Raw genomic sequence first — 12196 nt, forward strand, 5'->3', positions numbered from 1 at the left:
TTACTTTATAGATCATTCAGTTGAATGCTTAGTTCATTAATTTTCAAATCTCTTTTGTTTTCTGTTTTTTTAAATGTATGCTTTAAAGTTTTGGTTTTTTTTATTTTTTGAGAGAAAGAGAGAAAGAGAGTGAGTGGGGGAGGAGCAGAGAGAGCAGGAGGGAGAGGATCCCAAGCAGGCTCTGCACTGTCAGCATAGATCCTTACGCGGGGCTCGATCTCACGAACCATGAGATCAGGATCCCAGCGAAATCAAGAGTCAGATGTTTAACTGACTGAGTCATCCAGGAGTCCCATCTCTTTTGTTTTCTTAAAAAATGCATTTAAGATTTAAATTTCCCCTTGAATACCATTTTATCTGTACCTCATATATTTTGATATCTATCCTTTCTTCATGTATCATTTCTAAACATTTTTCATTTTCATTATGGTTTCGTTTTTAACTCCAAGATTATTTGGAATGATATTTCTTATTGTCAAATTTATAGGATGGGAGAATAAATGTCTACTGTTGGGTTCTATTTTCAGTGCATTGTGGTGCAGGAACATGATGTGTATGACATCAGTCCTTTGGAATTTGTTGTGATTTCCTGTGTGGCTGAACAAATGGTCAAGTGTGTAAACATTCTGGGTGGGCTTACAAAGGCTATGCATTCTGTATTTGTTGGGCAAAGATTCTCTCGACATATCCATTATTATTTCTGAGTATGACTGCTGTTTTACTGATAAATAGCTTATTGTTTGGAAAAGAGGAGTGAAAAAGTGTCTATGTCTCAGAAACCTCATCTTATCAGGAAGGGAAGAGTTCGAGAAGCAGAACCTGAGTACGATCCCGGGAAATCAAACGTTACAGCAACTATGTAGTCCTGGAAAAACAAACTACCTCTCTGACCCCCAGGTGGGGGAGGGTCTAATGTAACAGTCCTGCCCTTGGAAATGCTGGAACAGCAGGACAGTATACGTGCCAGCTGTGCCACTGCCTTTGCATTCCTAGTGACCCAGTAGGTCACAGAGAAGTAGCCTCTGCCGAGACAGCACAGTTGTGACCCACTGGTTAACTGGGCCCTTCCTATTTAAAATATTTCTCCTTTGCCAATACCTGATAGGGTTCTTTCACTAGGGATGTTATTGGGTTAGATCAGATTGGATTGAATTAAAGTGAATTGAATATTGATTTAGCTCGGCCCGAGGTTGGTATTGTACCAAAGGGTGGCTAGAGAAGGTCTTGGTTCTGCAACCAGCCTTTCCTTTAAGTTCCATATGAGTCCTTGTGGGGGAGGTTCTTTCTTTTAGCTAGGAAAATTGTCATCAGATATTCCTTGGGGCAAGAACTTTTTTTTGGACTTCTAATTTTCTTAGTTTGGATTCTCATAGACAAGGCTTTCCTCCTTAAGCATTGTTGCTCCGCTTTTTGGTAGCCAGGGACTCTGTTGCTTACCCTCCTTTTTACTCTCTGACTGTGATTTTGCACATTCATGAGCGCCACTCTCTTGCTGGATGGCAGTCTTCCAGTTGGGGCACAAGTGAGCTTACCAACCCCTGTGGAGAGGGACGGGCTAGAGGGATCTCCCAGTTTACTTGAGAGATGGTCACTCCTTCCTTGGGAGACCCGATGACCCACAAGCAGATCACCCCAGCTGCATGAGGCCTTCCTTGGTTTACCCCAGTATACTGTCAAATACTATTTCTCTGCATACCATGATATGGTAAAGGTAGGGAAGCCCTGTGAGGGGTTCTGAGCTGAAGATAAATATGCTTTAATTTGTAAGCCACGTTCTCAAGTTTAATGCTATTCCCGATATTATTTCTCTGACATTAGCTCCTAGCCCTTTGCCTCCGCTCCCAGCCCTTTGTTTAAAAGTGGTAGTCATGGGGCGCCTGGGTGGCACAGTCGGTAAGCGTCCGACTTCAGCCAGGTCACGATCTTGCGGTCCGCGAGTGCGAGCCCCGCATCGGGCTCTGTGCTGACGGCTCAGAGCCTGGAGCCTGTTTCCGATTCTGTGTCTCCCTCTCTCTCTCTGCCCCTCCCCCGTTCATGCTCTGTCTCTCTCTGTCCCAAAAATAAATAAACGTTGAAAAAAAATAAAAAAAAAAATAAAATAAAAGTGGTAGTCAAGTCGGGGCGCCTGGGTGGCTCATTTGGTTAAGTGTCTGGCTCTTGATTTCAGCTCAGGTCATGATCCTGCGGTTCGTCAGTTCAAGCCCCGCATTGGGGTGGAGCCTGCTTGAGATTCTCTCTCTCTCTCTCTCTCTCTCTCCCCCTCTCTCTCTCTGCCCCTCCTCCACTTGTTCTGTGTCTCTTCCTCAAAATAAATAACTAAACTTAAATGTAAAAGTTGTAGTCATGTCTTGGCTGTGTGTGGAGAGAAAAAACAAAAGATGAATGCGTGTGGCATGGGCGTGGGGGAGGGGGTGATGGGGAGGGTGGGATTGGGGCCATGGGGCACGACAGCTGGATCCCTGTGGTGGTAGCAATAGCTGGTGAGACACTCCAAGGGGAAAGAGAATCCCGGGAGAAGAGTGGCTGCTGCTCCCATGGGGACTGTCCCTCCATTGCTTACTATAGAGGATCTAAAATTAACTGAGGCAAGAAGCACTTCCTATTTCTTTCTCATAACTTGTCCCCACTCTTCCTCTGCCTCCCCCCCCCTGCTGTGTGTGCGTATCACTGCCACAAAACTGTGGTTTACCTCCACGATGATGCTTTGCCCACACACCATCGCAAGTGTCTGTCTGCTTGTGTGTGTGATACACGAGGCTATGAGCACCTTTAGGCATGTTGATGGAGACTTCCAGTGAGCAATTCAGGGACTCGGACAGAGCAGGCAGTACACGAGCCTGGCCGAACTGAGGGCTGCTGGGTAGCTGGCATGAACGATCTCAGCATGGGTGGTTCCTCTTGTGGACACGCTCAGCCACCGCTCTGAGTGTGAAGTGCCACTTTCCCACCCCATCACCCTGACCTCTCCCCCAGGTCTCCTGGGCCTGACCATGACCCAGGAATAACGTGCCGATGCTTGATCTAGCCGCGGACCTCCAAGACCATGCTCCAGGGTATTGGCATTTGGATTGTTTGGTGCCTATGCTACACCAGGTGCTAAATAATTTTGCTATCATCCCTGGATGAATGAATGAGTGAATGAATGACCCTGGTTTCCTTCCATTCTCATTGTGCTTGAGTTGTATGACATGTTTTCTCTGCCATCTTTCTCCCAGGCCACACTGTGGCCTGGATTACCTCTCCAAGAATAAGCCCTGGGTCTCTCGGCCCTTTGGGTGGCCCTCCGTTGGACCACAGAATTACAAGGCCACGGCCCATGTTACGGTGTCACTGCCTAGACATGTATAGCTCAGGTGATTGATTTGGGGTTCTGTATATTGCCTTAATTAATAAACAGGACAGGCCTGTTTAAAATGGAGCACACAGGGGCAGCTGGGTGGCTCAGTTGGTTAAGCGTCCAACTCCTGATTTCAACTCAGGTCACGCGTTTGGGATGGGGCCCTGTGTCAGGCTCCGTGCTGCCAGTGTGGAGCCTGCCTGGGATTCTCTCTCTCCCTCTCTCTTTCTTCCCCTCCCCTGCTCTCTCTCTCTCTCTTAAAATGAAATAAAGTAAAAAATAAAATAAAATAAAATGGAGCATATATTGTTTTATGTGGCTACCCTTTAAACCAGCAATTGAGGGAGTGGAATAATGCTCTTAATCTGAACGGCAAAGGCCATGTTATTCTCTCTCCAATAATATTTACTTTCTGCAAGACGGGTAAGAGTATTATTTTTCTGGTCTACTCATCTGTGTGTGTAGGCAATGTGTTAACGATTTGGGATGCTAAATAGTTTTCTTGTGTACTTATTGATCTGTCCGGAAAAAGCACCATTCTTCCTTTCTGTTTATTTATAGAGCAATGATATCATCTGCCCCCATGCCTTCACACACCGACTGAGGCAGCAGAAAGTTACGTAACATAGCATTCTCTCAGAGAAACCGGGGACATGACGAGGCCAAGTGCCCTGAGGATTTTCACATGTCAAGAAAGAACGTTCTGTATTTTCCACAGAAGCCAGCGATGTCCAGGCTCCGGTGTATTTCCTTTAAGCCCATCCTCACAGGCTAAGAGCTACGGATTCGGCGGTAGCATTTTAAACGATGTCTCCATTTCCCTTGGCCCCATGAGTGACACAGGTCAAAAACCTGTTACTGTGTATTCTAGTTGCGTCCACTACTCCTTTTGGTATTTCAAAGGACGAGTAAAAGGGCTAGATGCCTTTAGGCTCCCTCCTCCACTGAGTTCATTTACTCAGAGTGGGAGTTGGAGATGAAACGAATTTCTGAGCCTGTGACCAGAACCGATTGGTCACGTAAACATTTCAATGGTTTTTTTTTTCTTTACCTTAAATGTAAGGAAAATACAGACATGGAGAAAAAGTGGCTTTGTTTTCATTTGATAGGTTATTTCTTCTTAAAACTATATAGTTGTACACACAACAGTGGAAACTGTATACTTAAAAATGGTTAAAATGGTAAATTTCATATTATGTCTATTTTATGCCAACAAAAAAGAGTTGCAATATTATATATGCAACATTGTTTTGGCTTGTTTCTTCTTAATGTTTATTTATTTTTTTGAGAGAGAGAGAGAGAGAGCCAGTATGCAAGCTGGGGAGGGGCAGAGAGAGAGGGAGACACAGAATCCGAAGCAGGTTCCAGGCTCTGAGCTGTCAGCACAGAGCCTGATGCGGGGCTCAAACCCATGAGCCGTGAGATCATGACTTGAGCCGAAGTGAGATGCTTAACCGACTGAGCCACCCAGGCACCCCGGCTTTTTTTGTTTGTTTGTTTTAATGTTTTTTATTTATTTTTGAGAAGGCACAAGTGGGGGAGGGGCAAAGAGAGGGGGACAGAGGATCTGAAGCAGGCCCTGTGCTGACAGCCTGATGTGGGGGGCTTGAACTCACCAACCTGGTGAGATCATGACCTGAGCCAAAGTCAGGTGCTCAAGCAACTGAGCCACCCAGGTAACCTGTTTTGGCTTTTTAAACGTGACATTATGCTCTAAGCATTTTCCCATTCCACTGCACGACATTAGAAAGTGTTTTATTGCCTAGATGATTAACTTATTCTTTCAACGAGGATTTATGGTGTATCAGTGAGGTACTAAGTACTGTTTTGGGCTGTGGAGATAAAGCGATGAATGAGACCAACAAGAACCCGGGGCCCAAGGAGCTTATGTCCCAGCCAGGGGAGGCAGGCAATGGTCAAGAAAGCGAGCTCACACAGGTAGCTTAAGTGCTGAGGGTGGAATTAACAGGGGTGTGTTGGAGAGTAGCCAGGGGGGTTGGAAAGAATAGCTACCGGCATATAGTGGGGAAGATGCGATTTGCCAGTTGAGCCCCAGAGGCTGTGACCAAGCCAACAGGTGAATGGAAGGGCTGAAGAACAACATTGCTCACAGAGGGAACAGAAAGTGCAGACATCTGGAGGCTGGAGAGAACCAGGTGAGACTGAGGAGGAATCAGGAGAAGGCACCAGTGTCACCGACACAGAACTGACAGCTCAAGGATGACAAAGGAGGTGAAGGGGAAACAGTTAGGGACCATAGAAACAGGCCCCAGGTTAAAAAGATTATGCACCTTGGGGTGCCTGGGTGGCTCAGGAGGTTAAGCGTCTGACTTTAGCTCAGGTCGTGATCTCGAAGTCCCTGCGTTCAGGCCCCACGTGGGGCCTGCAGGCTGCTTCACATTCTATGTGTCCCTCTCTTTCTCTCTCTCTCTCTGCCCTTCTCCTGCTCACACCTCTCTCTCTCTCTCTCTCAAAAGTAAATAAACATTAAAAAAAATATTATGCACCCGGGGCACTTTTTGTGAGCTGCTATTGTTTCAACTTCTTCTCTTACAGAACAGAAGCAGGATGTGACCAGGATGCGGCCCCACAGACAAGCCAGACTTAAAACAGAAGACTCTTTGGGGGCGCCTGGGTGGCTCAGGCGGTTAAGCCTCCGACTTCAGCTCAAGTCATGATCTCACGGTTGGTGGGTTCAAGCCCCGCATGGGGCTGGGTGCTGAAAAGCTCGGAGCCTGGAGCCTGCTTCGCATTCTGTGCGTCCCTCTCTCTCTGCCCCTCCCCTGCTCATGCTCTGTCTCTCTCTGTCTCAAAAATAAATAAAAACATTAAAAAAAACCAAACAAACCCCAGAAGACTCAGGCTGGGAAAAGCACCAATGAGCTGCCTGAGTTGCCTGCCAACATCGACCAATCAGGACGAGGCCCTTCTAGCCAATCAGAATGAGGTATTCCCCCCCCCCCCCTTTCCCTCGTTAGCCTATTGCACCAGAGAGGGACCCTGGACAAGACATGTCTGTATGGAAGCAGGACTTTCTCTCTGTTGCTGCCCTGTCTTGCTTTATCTCCATCTGTGACCCCAATAAAGCCTTCCCTGTGTCTTTGATTTTTAGGTCTGGCCTCGTTTCTATCCCTGCCGGGCCCAAGAATCCGATTCCTGGGACAGAGGGACAGAGCCGAGCGCCTTCGAGGCCATAGCGAGGGCCTTAGGCTAGTATTGCGGGTGCCGGAGGAAAGCAGCAGAGGGTTTTAATCCAGATGGCCAGTGGTCTTATTTCTATTTATTTTTGTCTTGATATGTATTTAATTTTTTTTTTAATATTGAGGTATATTTGACAATGTTTACGTTTAAAAAAATATGTTTTAATTATTGAAGTTTAATGGCTAATGCTTTTCAAAGCTCTGATTACTTACGGGTGGGAGGCAGCGACAGCGTGAGGGTTGGGCCTGTTAGGAGTCCAGGGGAGAGATGCTGGTGGGCAATCCTGTCCTATGCCCCTGTCCCCAGGAGCAACAGCACAGGCACTGCACTGATTTTTCTGTCCTGGACACAGCTTTAGGGAACCCCTCCTCAGGGAGCCTGTTGGCCTTTGCTAGGGGAAGGAGAGAAAGACATAGGGGAGAAATGTAAGTGTGTTTCTCTTTAGAGGGCCCGGTGCCCTGTTGTCAGGGGGGGAAACGGAGGCTGTGGTATCTAACACAAGTTCAAGGGCTCAGTGGTAATACACTGTGAGTTTGGAGTCTGGCGATTTCAGTCAAACCTTTATGCCTTTATGACCTACCTTAGGCAAGTTAACTTGTTTTAGGTAGCGGTTTCTTTATTTGTATAGTGGGGATAATGGTACTTACCAGCAAGAGCTGCAAGCAGTAAATACATGCCAAGGGCTTAGCCTAGTGGCTCATGTATGGCAAGCACTCAATAAACGGTAGTTATTTATTTTGAGAGAGAGCGCGGGCAGGGGAGGGGCGAAGAGAGGGAGAGGGAGAATGCCAAGCAGGCTCCGTGCTGTCAATGCAGAGCCGGACATGGGGCTCCACCCCAGCAACCCTGAGATCGTGACCTGAGCCCAGATCAAGAGTTGTACCCAATGTTGAATGGGTACTTTTAAAACTCTACTAATGACAAGTCCAGGAATAAGTTTCAGCACCTTCCATATTAGAAATGTTTAGTAGAATCCCAGAATCTCCAGCAAGGCATTTGGCAAAGCTAGGTTTCTACCAAGAGCAAAAGTATTTTGTTCTACAAATATTAAGATTTTTAAGGCTATTGGGCATTTATGGGTTCTCAGCTAAAAACGATCAAAACTTATTTCTTTTTTTTTTTTTAAATTTTTTTTTCAACGTTTTTTATTTATTTTTGGGACAGAGAGAGACAGAGCATGAACGGGGGAGGGGCAGAGAGAGAGGGAGACACAGAATCGGAAACAGTCTCCAGGCTCCGAGGCATCAGCCCAGAAGCCGACGCGGGGCTCGAACTCACGGACCGGGAGATCGTGACCTGGCTGAAGTCGGACGCTTAACCGACTGCGCCACCCAGGCGCCCCTCAAAACTTATTTCTACTTTGTATCAAAAAGAACAATAAACAAATCTAGCTAGATAACAAGACTTTCTCTTTTATTTTTCATTAAAACAATAAAATATTTCTCAAATTGCGGAAGCGAATAAACCAAATTATTTACAGTGGCTGTGTAAAGCTGGAGAGATTAAGATAGAATTCCTTTTATTTCTGAAATTTCTGTAATCTGTGTCAGTGACTTGTACAATGAAAATATTTAAAATTATCATTAGACTAAATTAATATGAGAAGAAATTCCATTTTATCATCATCCTAGGGCTATGAATAAAAAAATGAATCCCCACTATTTTTCTTTTTTCTTCTTATTTTGAGAGAGAGAGAGAGAGCAGGGTAGAGGGGCAGAGGGAAAGAGAGATTTTTTAAAAAGCTTCCATGATCAGCATGGAACCTGATGCAGGGCTCAATCCCATGATCCTGGGATCATGATGAGGGCCAAAATCAAGAATCAGATGCTTGACCAACTGAGCCACCCAGGTGCCCCACACACTATTTTTATTTTTTATTTCTTTTTTTTTTTTTAAAAAACATTTAAAATGTTTACTTACTTTTGATAGAGAGAGAGAGAGCACAGGCGGGGAAGGGACACACAGAGAGAGGGAGACACAGAATCTAAGCAGGCTCCAGGCTCTGAACTGTCAGCACAGAGCCTGATGTGGGGCCCGAACTTACTAACTGTGGGATCATGCCCTGAGCCGAAGTTGGACATGTAACCGACTGAGTCCCCCAGACGCCCCCATACTATTTTTATTTCTAAAGAAAGGTTTAGAATGTTCTTTTTGGAGTCACATGACACTCATCTTAAATGACATGAAAATGGGCCTAAACTCTTTACCCAAATGCAAACAGTAGAGATTGGCAGATAAATCATGGAATGAGGGGAGAGAAAATTTAGGCTTATTTTCAGAACTGTTTAAAAGGTCAGAACGCCGGCTTGTGTTGGGATTCAGGATCCAGGTTTAAGAGGGTCTCGCACAAAGAACATGAAGAATAAACACCAGATGTTTGTGAGGGTATCATGTGCAAAAGCACTGGGGTTCAAAGGTCCATGTTATCAGAAGCTCGGGATCGATGTGTGCTGAGAGCAATCCTCCCCTGCCCGGTACCGTGAACCGGGTGAGACACAAATGGACACTCGGCTTCTCCACCTACTCCAACCTGGGAAGTCACCCCAACTCCTCCTCACCCCCCTCGCACGTCCAATCAGTTGCAAGGCCTGGGAGACTCCATCTTGTCATAGCAGAGTGCCCTGCTTTATCTCATGTACCTGTGTCTGCATTTTCATTCCCATGCATGAGTTTCCCTTCACACTCGGGGTATTGCGGTGGGCTCCTTGTGGGGCTGCGTGTGGTATGCCCTCTTGCAATTTGCCTCCATAACGGAGCCTGAGCAATGGTTGTAAAAGGCCAATGTGGGGCACCTGGCTGGCTCGGTTGGTAGAGCGTGTGACTCTTGATCTCAGGGTTATGAGTTCAAGTCCCACCTTGGGTGTAGCGATTACATTAAAAAAAATTTTTTTTTTTTAATCTTTAAAATTCCAATCCGATTGTTCACTGTCTGCTTTAGGTCTTTGGGCCACCGTCCCTCATGTCCTAGCCTCTTCCACGCAAACCCTTCCACCTTGAGTTAGCCTATTTTTAAAGTTTATTTTATTTTATTTTTTTTAATGTTTTTATTTATTTTTATTTTTGAGACAGAGAGAGACAGAGTGCAAGCTGGGGAGGGGCAGAGATAGAGGGAGACACAGAATCAGAAGCAGGCTCCAGGCTCCGAGCTGTCAGCCCAGAGCCTGACGCGGGACTCGAACTCACGGACTGTGAGATCATGACCTGAGCTGAGGTCAGATGCTTAACTGACTGAGCCACCCAGGCGCCCCTGTTTATTTTATTTTTGAGAGGGGGAGAGAGAGAGAGAGAGGGAACACATGAGAGTTGGGAAGGGGGAAAGAGAGAGAATCCCAAGCAGGCTTTGTGCTGTCATTGCAGAGCCCGATGTGAGGCTCAAACTCATGAACCATGAGATAAGGAGTTGGACACTTAACCAACTGAGCCACCCAGGCACCCCTTGAGTTAGCCTATTTTTAGCCTCCCCCAGTCTAGAATATTCTCCCCTCTTTATTCCGGCTAACTCCAGCAAGTCCTTCAAAACCTGAGTCTAGTTGTCTCCTCTGGCTACAAGTCTTGGAAGGCTTCCTCCACTCCCAGATCACCCTCTGCAGGTTCCTACCATGGTGTGAGTCACGCTACCTTGCCATTGTCAATTCGTATCAATAGGCCACCAGGCATGAGTAACCTGAAGGCGGGGGCCCTGCCATACTCAGCCTCGCTCCTCCGGGGCCTAAATCGTTCTTGCACACGGCACTTGGCATAGCTTTAAGGAGTTTATAAACATTAACTGGTACAGAACTTCGTAATAAAACCTGGTGGGTAGAAGAACATCTAAGGATTTGTTCAACAAATGCATATTGAGCGTCTAGCAGGCGCCAGATACAATTTTGGGCGCTGGGCGTTCAGGAATGAGCAAGGCACCCAAACTTCTGACCTCCACGAGTTTATAATCTGTTGAGGCAAAAGGATGATAAACAGGTATATTACATGTTGCAAGGCGGTGAGAGGAGCTATGAAGAAAAACGAAGCCAGACACGGGGAGGAAATGTGACAAAATGTCATTTTAGCCAGGATGGTGGGGCAAAGCCGTCTAAGGAAGTGATATCTGAGCAGAGACCGGAGTAGAGTGAGGAGAGTGAGCCAGGTGGATACATGGGGGTGGAAGGGGGGGTGTGGAGGACACAGCAAGTGCAAGGGCCCGGAATCAAGAAGGGGCTCTGTGGGTAGAGTGCACGGCGAGGAGGCCAGTGTGCTGGAGTACAGGCGGTGAGGTGGAGGGCTGGAGGTGGAGAGACGTGCGAGGCAGAGGGTTGGCTCAGGAGGAGCTTTTCAGGACATCCTGAGGAATTTGGGGTTTATTCACTGCTAGGTGTCAAGTCTAAGGGGACGTGACTGGACTTACCTTTTAAAGATTCACTCTGACTGCTGTGTGGAGAATACAGACTGTGGGGAAGCACAAAAGGTTCCAGGAGGTAGACCAGCGGGGAGGTGAATGTTCTGGTCCGGGCAGTGATGACGGGGACCCCAGGTCCCCGCCCGGCAGAGAAGCTGTCAGACTCTGGATGCATTTTGAAAGCTGAGGACCTGGTGATGCTCAACTGTAGAGTGTACGAGAAAGGAGCCCTGGCCACCTCCAAGGATTTTGGCCAGCTGTGGGCTGGTGGTGCCACTTGTTAAGATGGGAATGATGGGGGGAGAAACAGTCTGCGGGGGGCGGGGGGGGGGAGGTTGGAAGTGAAGCATTCAGTTTTAGATCCCTAAGTCTGAGATGCTGCCAGGATTCTGTTTTGTCTTCTATGAAATGGGGATGATGTCTGTTTTATACACTTGTGGTCATTTTCTTTTGATATTACACAGAAGTAAGGTGTATTTTTATTCACACTGCAGCTATGGGTACAGTCCCCTTTAAAAGAACACAAGCAGGGGCACCGGGTGTCTCATTTGATTAACCATCCAACTCTCGATTTCGGCTCAGGTCATGATCTCACGATTCGTGGGATCCCCTCCCCCCAGCGGGCTCTGTGCCGACAGCTCAGAGGCTGGAGCCTGCTTCGGATTCTGTGTCTCCCTCTCTCTCTCTGCCCCTCCCCGGCTCGCACTGTCTCTCAAAAACAAATAAAACATTAAAAAAATAAAGAAAAGAACACAAACAGAATTCTCTCTTACTGGCTAGATACTGCTGCCCTTGGACAGCTGTCTCTCCTATCAAGCATGACGTTGGTAACAGACCCCTCTCCATGTTTATTTACCATATGTATTTAACGTTTATCTAGAGCTTACGATGTGCCAGGCACTATTCTAAGGATTTGATAATCCTCCAAAACTCTGTGTATATGCCATCGTTACCCCGATTTAACATAGGTAACGTAACCTTGGCACCAAAAGATAGAGTAATCCGCTTAAGGCCCCACGGCTGGTAAATGGCAGAACCAAGAGTCAACCCCAGGTGCGCTGTCTCTGCTTCCAACCCCCATGCCAAGCTCCACACCCCCTGCTCTCGATGAGCGGTTGCCATCCCTGACCTATGACCTGGCCTCTTGTGTGCCGAGATGGTGCCTCGTGTCTGACCCCATTGCCTGCGCCCCTTACCCTGGTAGGCGTTCCTGCCTTGGTTCTTACAAAACCTCTGCTCAAAAGCAGCCTGTCAGTACTGATGGCAATACTCCTTTTGTCTCAGAC

Source organism: Prionailurus viverrinus, chromosome B2, assembly GCF_022837055.1.
Source record: "Prionailurus viverrinus isolate Anna chromosome B2, UM_Priviv_1.0, whole genome shotgun sequence".
In the NCBI taxonomy this organism is placed as follows: Eukaryota; Metazoa; Chordata; class Mammalia; order Carnivora; family Felidae; genus Prionailurus; species Prionailurus viverrinus.